A 9,672-nucleotide genomic window follows, 5' to 3' on the forward strand; every position below is an offset into this window, starting at 1 on the left:
TTCCTTTCTTCCTTTCTCTTCCATCTCCCAGTCTCCTCCTCCTTTGTCCCCCTCCCTCTAGCTGTGACTCTGCCCTGATGCCTGCCTGTTTTTATCCTTTTTTATTTTCAGTAATATAGAAAGGATTAACCCTGCTGGCCCCTCGATGGTTACTGTTTCATTTTATTCTTATTAAAATCTTAAGAACCTACTTTATTATTCCTTTTTGATACAAACTCAATAATCCTCTGCCTGCCCGAGAGTCAAGTGTGCACGTGTGCGTAGATGTGCGTGCATGTGTGTGTGTGTGTGTGTGTGTGTGTGTGTGTGTGTGTGTGTGTGTGTGTGTGTGTGTGAGAGAGAGAGAGAGAGAGAGAGAGAGAGAGAGAGAGAGAGAAAGAGAGAGTCCATGGACGCACTTGGCCACAGAAGGCCCCAGTAAATGTGTAATGGAGGCATGCTTAGGTTCTGAGTCACATCCACATTGCATGTATTCATATGACAGTCAGAATCTGCCATCTTTATGCACATTTAAAGCTTTATAAACATTTAAAAAGCTAAAACCTAATAAGAAAAGTGACTGAAAATGAGGCATTTCACGACATTGTTTCATGTGTTTTTGTCTCGACAGCTATAATAGGTCCTTTTTTTTTCTAACTCCTGAGGTTATTACGGCTGATGGGTCTGCTGTTTGCTGTGATCTTTCTCGCAGCGTGCTGCATTGATTTTATGAAACCTCTGATAAATCTCAGACAAGAAGCAGACAGGAGCAAAGCTTCCTTGGATCACGCCGCGCTTTCTCCTACTGTTTGGCTGACCGGGTAGAGCTTTATTTTGAAAAGCAGTAACAGAGAGGCGCACAGTGATGCTGTTTGGACATCCTTGATTGCATCGACGCTCCATTTACTTTTTTTTTTGCTCCAATTTTCACCCATTGAAGCGCTGAAATTTGCATTTCAGTTAGGTGGTGCCTCAGTCTGAACACTAGGCGGCGCTGTATTAAAGGAGCAAATACATACATAGATAAAGACCAAATAAGAGACTATGAACAAGTGGTGTCTGCCTGGACAGTTTCATACAAGATGGGCTAACAAGTAATGACGTGAAAACGCTGCAGAGAAATCAATATATTCCAATTCGGCGCACTTAGCGAGTGGCAGTGTAAGATGGCCGCCGGCTTCACTTCTTGCTAGTCTTGCTCGTTGGTCCATTCTCTGCAATTCCGTGGCAGGGAATAAATAAATAGGAATACAGATGTCATGGTACCTCTGCGTTAACAACAAAATAAAGTCAGCTAAAAGAAACACAAGACCGTGACAGGTTACCAGAGGCAATACTTTGTCACTTAATCTCTGTTTCATGATGGCTACACTTTGACCCTGGGAAGGATCATTTCTATTTCCATTATTTCCCAAGGAGAACATTTTTTTAAATGCGATGAGATTCCAACAGGAGTCCTGTTTTTGGACCTCAAGATGACCTACGGTGGTTTAAAAGAGCATCTAAGGTAGAATAATCCATTTGGAAACAGCGTTCCAGTTTTATTTTGAAATCTAGTGCGCTATCAGTCACTTGATGTCATTAACCTAGCATTTAGTTCACTTTGGTCCATCTATAGGCGTTCCGTTCGGAGCAAATCATCTTCATTAAATCTGTGCTAACGCTCAAGTGCGCGCGCAGGCTGCCGGGGGCACCGAGGATTACACTCGCGGCTTAGCAAAAGGTCAACAATATTTGATTCTCTCAAAGCTTGATATTTATATCCATCTATGTATTGACTCCACATTCGTTTTCATTATATTGCTCGAGCCTGCCTGCGAAATTAGCATCCACCCTGTTCTCACCTCTTTTGTCCGCCCGCGCAAGAGCAATTTGCGTGAGCGTGCGCATTCAAATTTCTCATTTACGATGATGCGTGATATTCAAATGAGAGGAGAATCATTGGGGACAAAGTGGATCATGCTGCATGAGAGAGATCTGAAATTCTATTGGAAGTGTTTCGTTCAACTTTTGGGCCACATCAACAAACGCAGCTCTCAATTAGAACATGAAAAGCCTCGTCATTATATAAAGAACACTTCGCTTCTTCAAGTGGTCATGTTTCCGTAACTCTTTTCCATCTTCCTTCTTTGAACTCCGCCTCTTTGCAAAGATGGAGATGTAGCCAAATCCTCAGCCCCTCCCCTCCTATGTGCCAGGGTCACGCTGTCAAAATGACTCTTTTTTTTATATTACAGTTCATAAACAGCGGCTCCCCCGGTGGCCTCGGGAAATTTCACATAAACTTTGATCAAACAGACGTTAGCCTCACTGGTCCTCTAGCGCCTCTCTCCGCGCACCAAAATAGCTCCGCTCAATCACAGGCAGAGAAAACACGGCGAAAACAGTGCAAATAGCAAGGCAGTCACTGATATAGCAAGTCATTATTGACCGGGACAGCAGGGGAATAGAGCTCATATAAAAACAATAAGTTACTCTTTGCCTTTTCCCCTTGGCGAAGCTTCCCTGCTACAGTGGAAGTGGAAAAGCAAGGCATGTGCAGGCAGTAAACTTGACGGCTTAGAATTAATAGCTTCGAGGGGAGCTTAATCTAAAGTGAGAAAAGTATCAAAAGTACCGAACCTAGCAGGTGATTACAGTGTGTGTGTGCACATGGAGGCCGGACTCTGCACAATAGTTCTTTGTGGCCTCATCTTCCGCCATCATCCTTTTCATCAGGTTGCCAAGCGTTTTTCTCAGCAACGAAGAGCTCCCCTGTTTGCAATGGAGGTTGTCACTTCAGCGGCACATTTGCTCCAACCTACACTGCGAAGACACCACGGGGCAGTTCGGATTCATAAAACCCGATCTGATCCTGCATTTTCCGTCAAGGGCTTGTATAAGCCGAACGTCAATAGCTGTGTCAATGACACAAATTAGATCATTCCGGCACAATAGACTGACTATAAGCAGCCGATGAATGCTGTCGGATCCAGTGAATAACATGCACCCAGATACAATATGATAGCTAGCTAGCTAGCTAGCTATCTCTCTCTCTCTCTCTCTCTCTCTCTCTCTCTCTCTCTCTAGCTAGCTAGCTAGCTAGCTCGAGCGATAGATAGATAGATAGATAGATAGATCGATAGATAGATAGATAGATAGAGAGAGAGAGAGAGAGAGAGAGAGATAGATAGATAGATAGATAGATAGATAGATAGATAGATTTTTAACAACCCTTAGAAACTGCCTACCTACTGGCAAACATTTTAACAATGCGAAAAATGCTCGTTTCTTTGTAGGTCCCCCTGTACAATAGACCCCCACCCCCTTTTACTTTAGTTTTATTCATGGGATTTTACAGTCATAGAAAGAAGAGAACATCACATCTCGTTCTGTGTGTCAGCATTTGCAATAAACGAGAGAACACAATAATTTTGAATCATCAATAATAACCCAAAGCATTTTTACGCTGGCTTTCGGGACACCTTACCTGAGGGATGAGCTGAGGCATGCAGAATCTGTTTTCTTTTGAATCTCTCCTTAAAACACACTTGTGCAGACCGTTTCAGCTTTCATTATCTTGTATTCAGTCATTGTTGTGACACTTTTATCTTTTGTTTGCTCTTTTTGACCCCTATTTTGTTTTGTTGGCATTCTGATATGCCGTACCCTTCCTCCACTCAGACGACTGTTCATTCCTAATTGCGCATCATTTCATCCTTGCTTTGTTGTCAAAGCACTTTGTAAACACGTAGAAATAGCACTATTATTGTTACTATTATCATTATAATTTAATAGTCAGGTTCGGAGCAAAGCACTTGCCTTGCCACATTTTGCGTCTGACGTTTGTTCCCGGCTGACTCAGCGTTAACGCGGACATTTTTTTTTTTTATCACTGGCTCAAAAGCTACGAAGTAAAATGCATACGTGAGACAGATTTTGTTTTTGTTTCTTATCAGCTCATATGTCGTGAAAATGTATTTTCAAAAGAGTCCCTTCTTCAACAGCCACACCAATTACACCATTTCTCCACCGCCCCCTTCACTTGCTGAAGCCGGTTTGATAGGGACAGCAGCTCTGCAGGTTAAAACACCCACTACAAATTCAGTGGTACTGTGAATAATACATATGCAACTGTTATTGTTGGGGGGGCGGTTGTTTTTGTTGCCCCCCCCCCCCCCACAAACACACACGCACACATTTTGACTCTACCAGAGGTCACAATTCAACAACAGGCTACAAATTGCCATAAAATACTCCATCCATCCATGTTCTGAACCGCTTTATCCTCACAAGGGTCGCGGGGTGTGCTGGAGCTATCCGAGCTGTCTTCGTGCATTAGGCAGGGTACACCCTGAACCGGTTGCCAGCCAATCACAGAGCACACAAAGTCGGACAACCATCCGCGCTCACACTCACACCTAGGGACAATTTTGAGTGTTCATTCAGTCCGCAGTGCATGTTCTTGGAACGTGGGAGGAAACCCGAGTACCCGGAGAAAACCCACGCAGGCATGGGGAGAACATGCAAACTCCACACAGGAAGGCTGGAGCCAGGATCGAACCCACGACCTCTGCACTGTGAGGTCGACGCGTTAACCACCTGCCTCATAAAATACTGAATATTTTTGAAAATTTTTAAAAAGATTCACTACCTGCAATTCATTGTGACTGTAGACGTGAGGTAGACAGCAGTGTGACACACACACACACACACACACACACACACACACACACACACACACACACACACACACACACACACACACACACACACACACATCTACTGCACATGCGTGTGCCGCCTGGAGGCTGATGCTTCCAGGTTTAGGATGGCAGCATCTTGGCACCCATGGGGTCCACCGAGACCTGCCTCTGCTCGGGATCAAGGGGGGCGCAGGGTATGCCGGTGAGGCCTCGCCAACGTGATTGCACGCCAGATTCAAGCCCGCATTGCACTGCCGTCATCTCGCTGGCACCCTGCACTCGCTTGGTGAGGCTGGAAACTGCCTTCTTGGTATTTCTTTGACTCCTTTGGATATGCGGCTTGAGATAACACACGATGATGAGCGTTGGTCTGCATTATTGTTGGATAGTGATGTTCATTTTCGACCAGGCATGAAAAGAATTATTGGGGCTATTGCAGTTTATCACACAGCATCCCACTGCTCATTTTGGTTTGGAGATTACGTAGTCCAACTCATTCTGTACACCACAGCCAGCTGTAATGTTGTTCTTAAAGCCATATTGTACCAGGGACTATATTTTAAAGAGCTTCAAAAAATGTGGTGAATAAAAGAGGTAGGATTTACCGGTAATCCATTGTATTTCTTCCTGCTTCTTGTGGCCGTGGAGAATGATGTACCATCTTTTTTGGGTGGTTTTATTCATTATGGATTTGTTCAGATTTTCTTATTCTAATGTTTCTTTTTTAATTCCATACCATCTTAAACTAAATTTAAATGTGTGATGGGTACCCACCAAGGTCGTTATAGTTAACGAAAACACACCACTCTGGAAAAAAAAAAGGTTGGTTGAATTTATTCAATTTTATTTCAAGTGGTTGCACAAAATGTGACTAAGAGAAAGATTTAGACATATTTTTTAAGTGGATGTATCATTTACTCAAGAAATGTACCGACTGCACAAAGTAGACTATACATCTACTTGAAAAATGGTATCTGGATCCAGGTGATTTCTTTTCGTGCAACCACTTGAGAAGTGTAAAACTAAAATTGAAAAATAAACATTTTCATTGACATAAGAAAAGAAAATACTTTTAAAAAAGGAAAACTGACAAAAAGTTCATCTTGCATTTATAAAACTAAATGCAAGATGAATGCATTCTTCGTCTTGTCTTTGTCAAAGAATAAAGAATTTAAATGTGGTTTTGTGTTGCTCTGCGTGGGTACAGAAGAAGGAAGGTCAAAAACTTGAGACTTGGCGGTTCATGTTATCAAGTTGCAGGGTGCATGGAACGGTTAATACACAATACTTAATGACCATTTTGCACTCCATATAGTAAAATAAACTAAAACTAGTACTAAAACTAACAAAACTGAACTAAAATGAAGTGTTTTGAAAAAAACCTAAAACAAACAAACCTACTCTAAAAACTGTTTCAAACCACAATTTAAAACAAAAACAAGTTAATACAAAAAAAGAACAAAAAAACCTGACATTGAAAAATCCAAAACTATTATAATGCTGGTACCCAGACATTGGCAGACACACTTGCCTGCCCTTTGTAATGAATTACTTTGATGACTGATTACTGACAGTTGGATTATTGATTAGCTGATTCTAAAAACCCACCAGACAGGATGTCATTGGACATTGTAAATCCTGCTCCGGCGCTGCATAAAAATATTTGACGGTGTGGATTTTTATAGGACGCCTGTTTATCTTTGTACTAGTGTCAGTGTTTACAAATGTGTTATTCTGAAAATAAATTATTCTGTATAGCTCCTCGTGTTTGTCCCTCTCAGCGTATAAGAGAATGCTGCCAAAAAAAAAAAAATGTTGTGAAGCAGTCATGAAAAGTTGATTCCCGTGAAGAGGCTAACTTGGGACATCTGTTGTGAAGAGGCACTTGAATCACTATTTACCACTTTGCACATTTCTGCTGCACATCAGAACTAGTGTGTGTGTGTGTGTGTGTCTGTGTGTGCACGTGTGTGTGTTTTTTTATAACAGTACTCTGGCAAGCGGGAGAATTTGTTGTGTTTTTTCCGGGTCTTATTATGAGTTTGGGGCCTGTTAAAGCAGGCGAAAACTTGTGCTGTTCAAGGGGGACTCTCAGTACCCATCAGGCCGCAGCGCGTCCCTGTGAAGACGACAAGCGCACAAGACGGCTTCCCGAGAAGGCGCCTCGTTCAGTAAACACACAACCGGCGCGCTAAAGAGGTTAAACTGCTGCGCCTGGCACAGCCAATTGTATTGATAAGCGTTTGAAGCTGCTTTACTCTCCTTGCTGGCATCACGCTTCACACTCTTTATTTGGGTTGCCACTCCAGACAAACTTCAAACCTGGGAGAGTGTGCATTGCTGCACTCAGGTGTATAGCGGCATGCCGTTTGTGCGTGCGCAGAGCCAGGGGCCTCGGCTGCCGTTTTTGTTTGTGTTGCCTCGATTCTATAAACCAGGCCTCTGATCTCCCAGGCAACATGCCTCCAAATTCCTCCGCTGCGCCATGTAAATATATCGGTGTCACTTTGTCTGCTGATGAAACGAGCAATAGGATAGCGAGCCAGGCAGGGAAAGCACGCAGATTAAAGCCGCCCTCTCGGCAGCCTAAGATCTCGGGCTTGCGCGTGCGTTTTGGAAGCCGGTTTGAACCAGGACGAGGAGCGCCAGCTTGAGCACATCTGTGCTTCCAGGTGACTTCTCGGTCGATCGTTGCTTTGGTTGCGGCGCTCTCTCTTCGCTGTCTCGTCCCGTCTGTCGTTATGCGCTTGTTAGCCCGAGGTCCTCGTCTTGGCCTGGAGTTATCGTTGTGTCGGGCAGCTGTTTCGGCCAGCCCTGGGGGTCCTTGGAGGCAAATGGCATGTCAAGGAGTGGTCACCAAGGCAGATTGTCTTCGTCGCACTCGGCTTCACCGCCACCGGGCTCACTTGTCCAATTAGGGGATCTTTGGCCCCCCTTTAGGTCCCCAACCTGTCCTTTTGACGGATTCTTCAATGTGTCTGGCTCTAAACCCGCAACGAGCACACCTGACACCCCATGAGGACACACACACACACACACACACACACACACACGCACATACACACACAAACATAATCGGACAGAGTAGCATGTAACAGCGCACTTCTAAAAATAGTGTTCCGATATTTTATTTGAATTTTAAGACATTTACTGTCGCCTTACAAAGACAAAAAGCATGACTGAGGTATTAACCAAACAGCAACCAAAAAACTCATGACAAACATTATCAGCGCCTAATTGATCTTTTTGTGTAATTGTAATTTAAAATGCAATTTGAAGTATGACGTTGTTGAAAGTTTGGTTTATTGAAGGTTGAACACGTTCGCTTCCATGAGACTGTTGAACTTCAACTGGGCAACCATTTTCCCCATTCCATAAAAGTGATTCCTTGTGAGCAAGTCCCATAAACACGCTTATTTTCTTTATTTAAAAAAAAAAAAGCAACGTTCACAAATATATGTTTTGCTGAAAGCACTCCGCAGCAGTATTTCTCAAGCTTTATTGAGCCAAGGCACTTTTACACTTGTAAAAAAATACGCAAATTACAGTGGATCTAAAAAGTCTTCACACCCTGCTCGAAACCCCGTTTTTGTCATATAAAAAATAACTACCGGTAACTTTTCATTTCATGTCTACTTGGTAACGCCACTGGATTTTTCTCATAACCACGCCGTTAAACATTTTCACATCCTCAAATGAATTAGCCATCGAATTAACTCTCCAAAGCAGGCTGTGTTTTAAAAACTGGACTGGACTGGGTAAGCTATGGTGGGTTGCTGCAGTACCACACTAATAAAATATGTACGCAAATCAGGCTAGTTGATATTTTAAATGTGTTGTGGGTAATCTCACATTTCTCCTGACATATAGCCTCCACTGAGAAGTTGAGTGACGTGGCTGATTTCATCCTTTTACTCCAGCTACCCAACAGCCTCCACCCCACTGCCTTGACAACCGGCCACCCCTCAGCGGCGGAGGGAGGCCGTTTCAGAAATGCGTGGTCCTTCTCTGCTCTCTGCCCTCTACCAGGAGACAAAGTATGAGAGAGCTGCCAGACATCACACGAAAGCGCTGTTAAAAATACATGTATACCACTCCTCATCATTTATTGATGACCTCTCCTGCCTTTATGTTTATGAGGTGAGAGGCCTCCCCGTGGCTCTGCTCAGTGACCCCTGAGGTTGGACAAGAAACTGCCTCTTCCCTTTTAATTTCGTGCACTTAAAAATAGATTTAGGACTGACCAGTTGGATGCATTCAGCTTTTCAACCTATTCACCGACTGTGTGGCAATTAATATGCGAGAGGGACATGTGGTCAGGGAGGCAAGGTGAAACACAGCTTCACCTTTATTTCCATTCGACTATTTTTCACATTTAGCCGAAACAGCGGCAGCTCATGCGCTCGCTCTTTAAACTGTTGCTGTGTGTTCGTAGAATGCTAACCTATCTAGCTAGCTAACTAAATAGCTTTCTAGCTATCCAGCTATCTATCTACCTATCAGGTTAGCTAGCTTGCTACGTATATAAGATCAGGCTTCCATGTCGCTCTGTTAACACCTAAACGTGTAAATCTGTCTTTAATGTCAGTGCCTCAACGGTCGTGAACCTCACCACATGTCCAGGTTGTGTGGACCAGGTTGTGGTCCAGGTTGTGGAGCAGTTTCATGTTTATCACCCAAATAAACCTCAAGTGATGTTTCCCTGGCTTATTTGCTCTGGCTGAATTCTATTGTAAGGAATAACTTGGCCTGAGACACAATCCCCACTTAGATCACCACTGAATTGTGTGCAGTCCATAGAAAATTCACCTCTGCATTTGGTAATTGGCATCCTTTTATTAAAGTTTCAGTGGAAATGCTTCGAACATAATATATTAGGATCTGACTCAAAACGTATCGCTTTCCGCCCTGCCCTATTTCCTGAAATCCAGTTGAGCCTTTTTTTGTGTGTGTGTGATATTTTATGCTTCTTCCTTAGAGTCACGGTGTTTATCAATATTTGATTACG

This window comes from Hippocampus comes, unplaced genomic scaffold, assembly GCF_001891065.2.
Source record: "Hippocampus comes isolate QL1 unplaced genomic scaffold, H_comes_QL1_v1.1 scaffold123, whole genome shotgun sequence".
Lineage (NCBI taxonomy): Eukaryota > Metazoa > Chordata > Actinopteri > Syngnathiformes > Syngnathidae > Hippocampus > Hippocampus comes.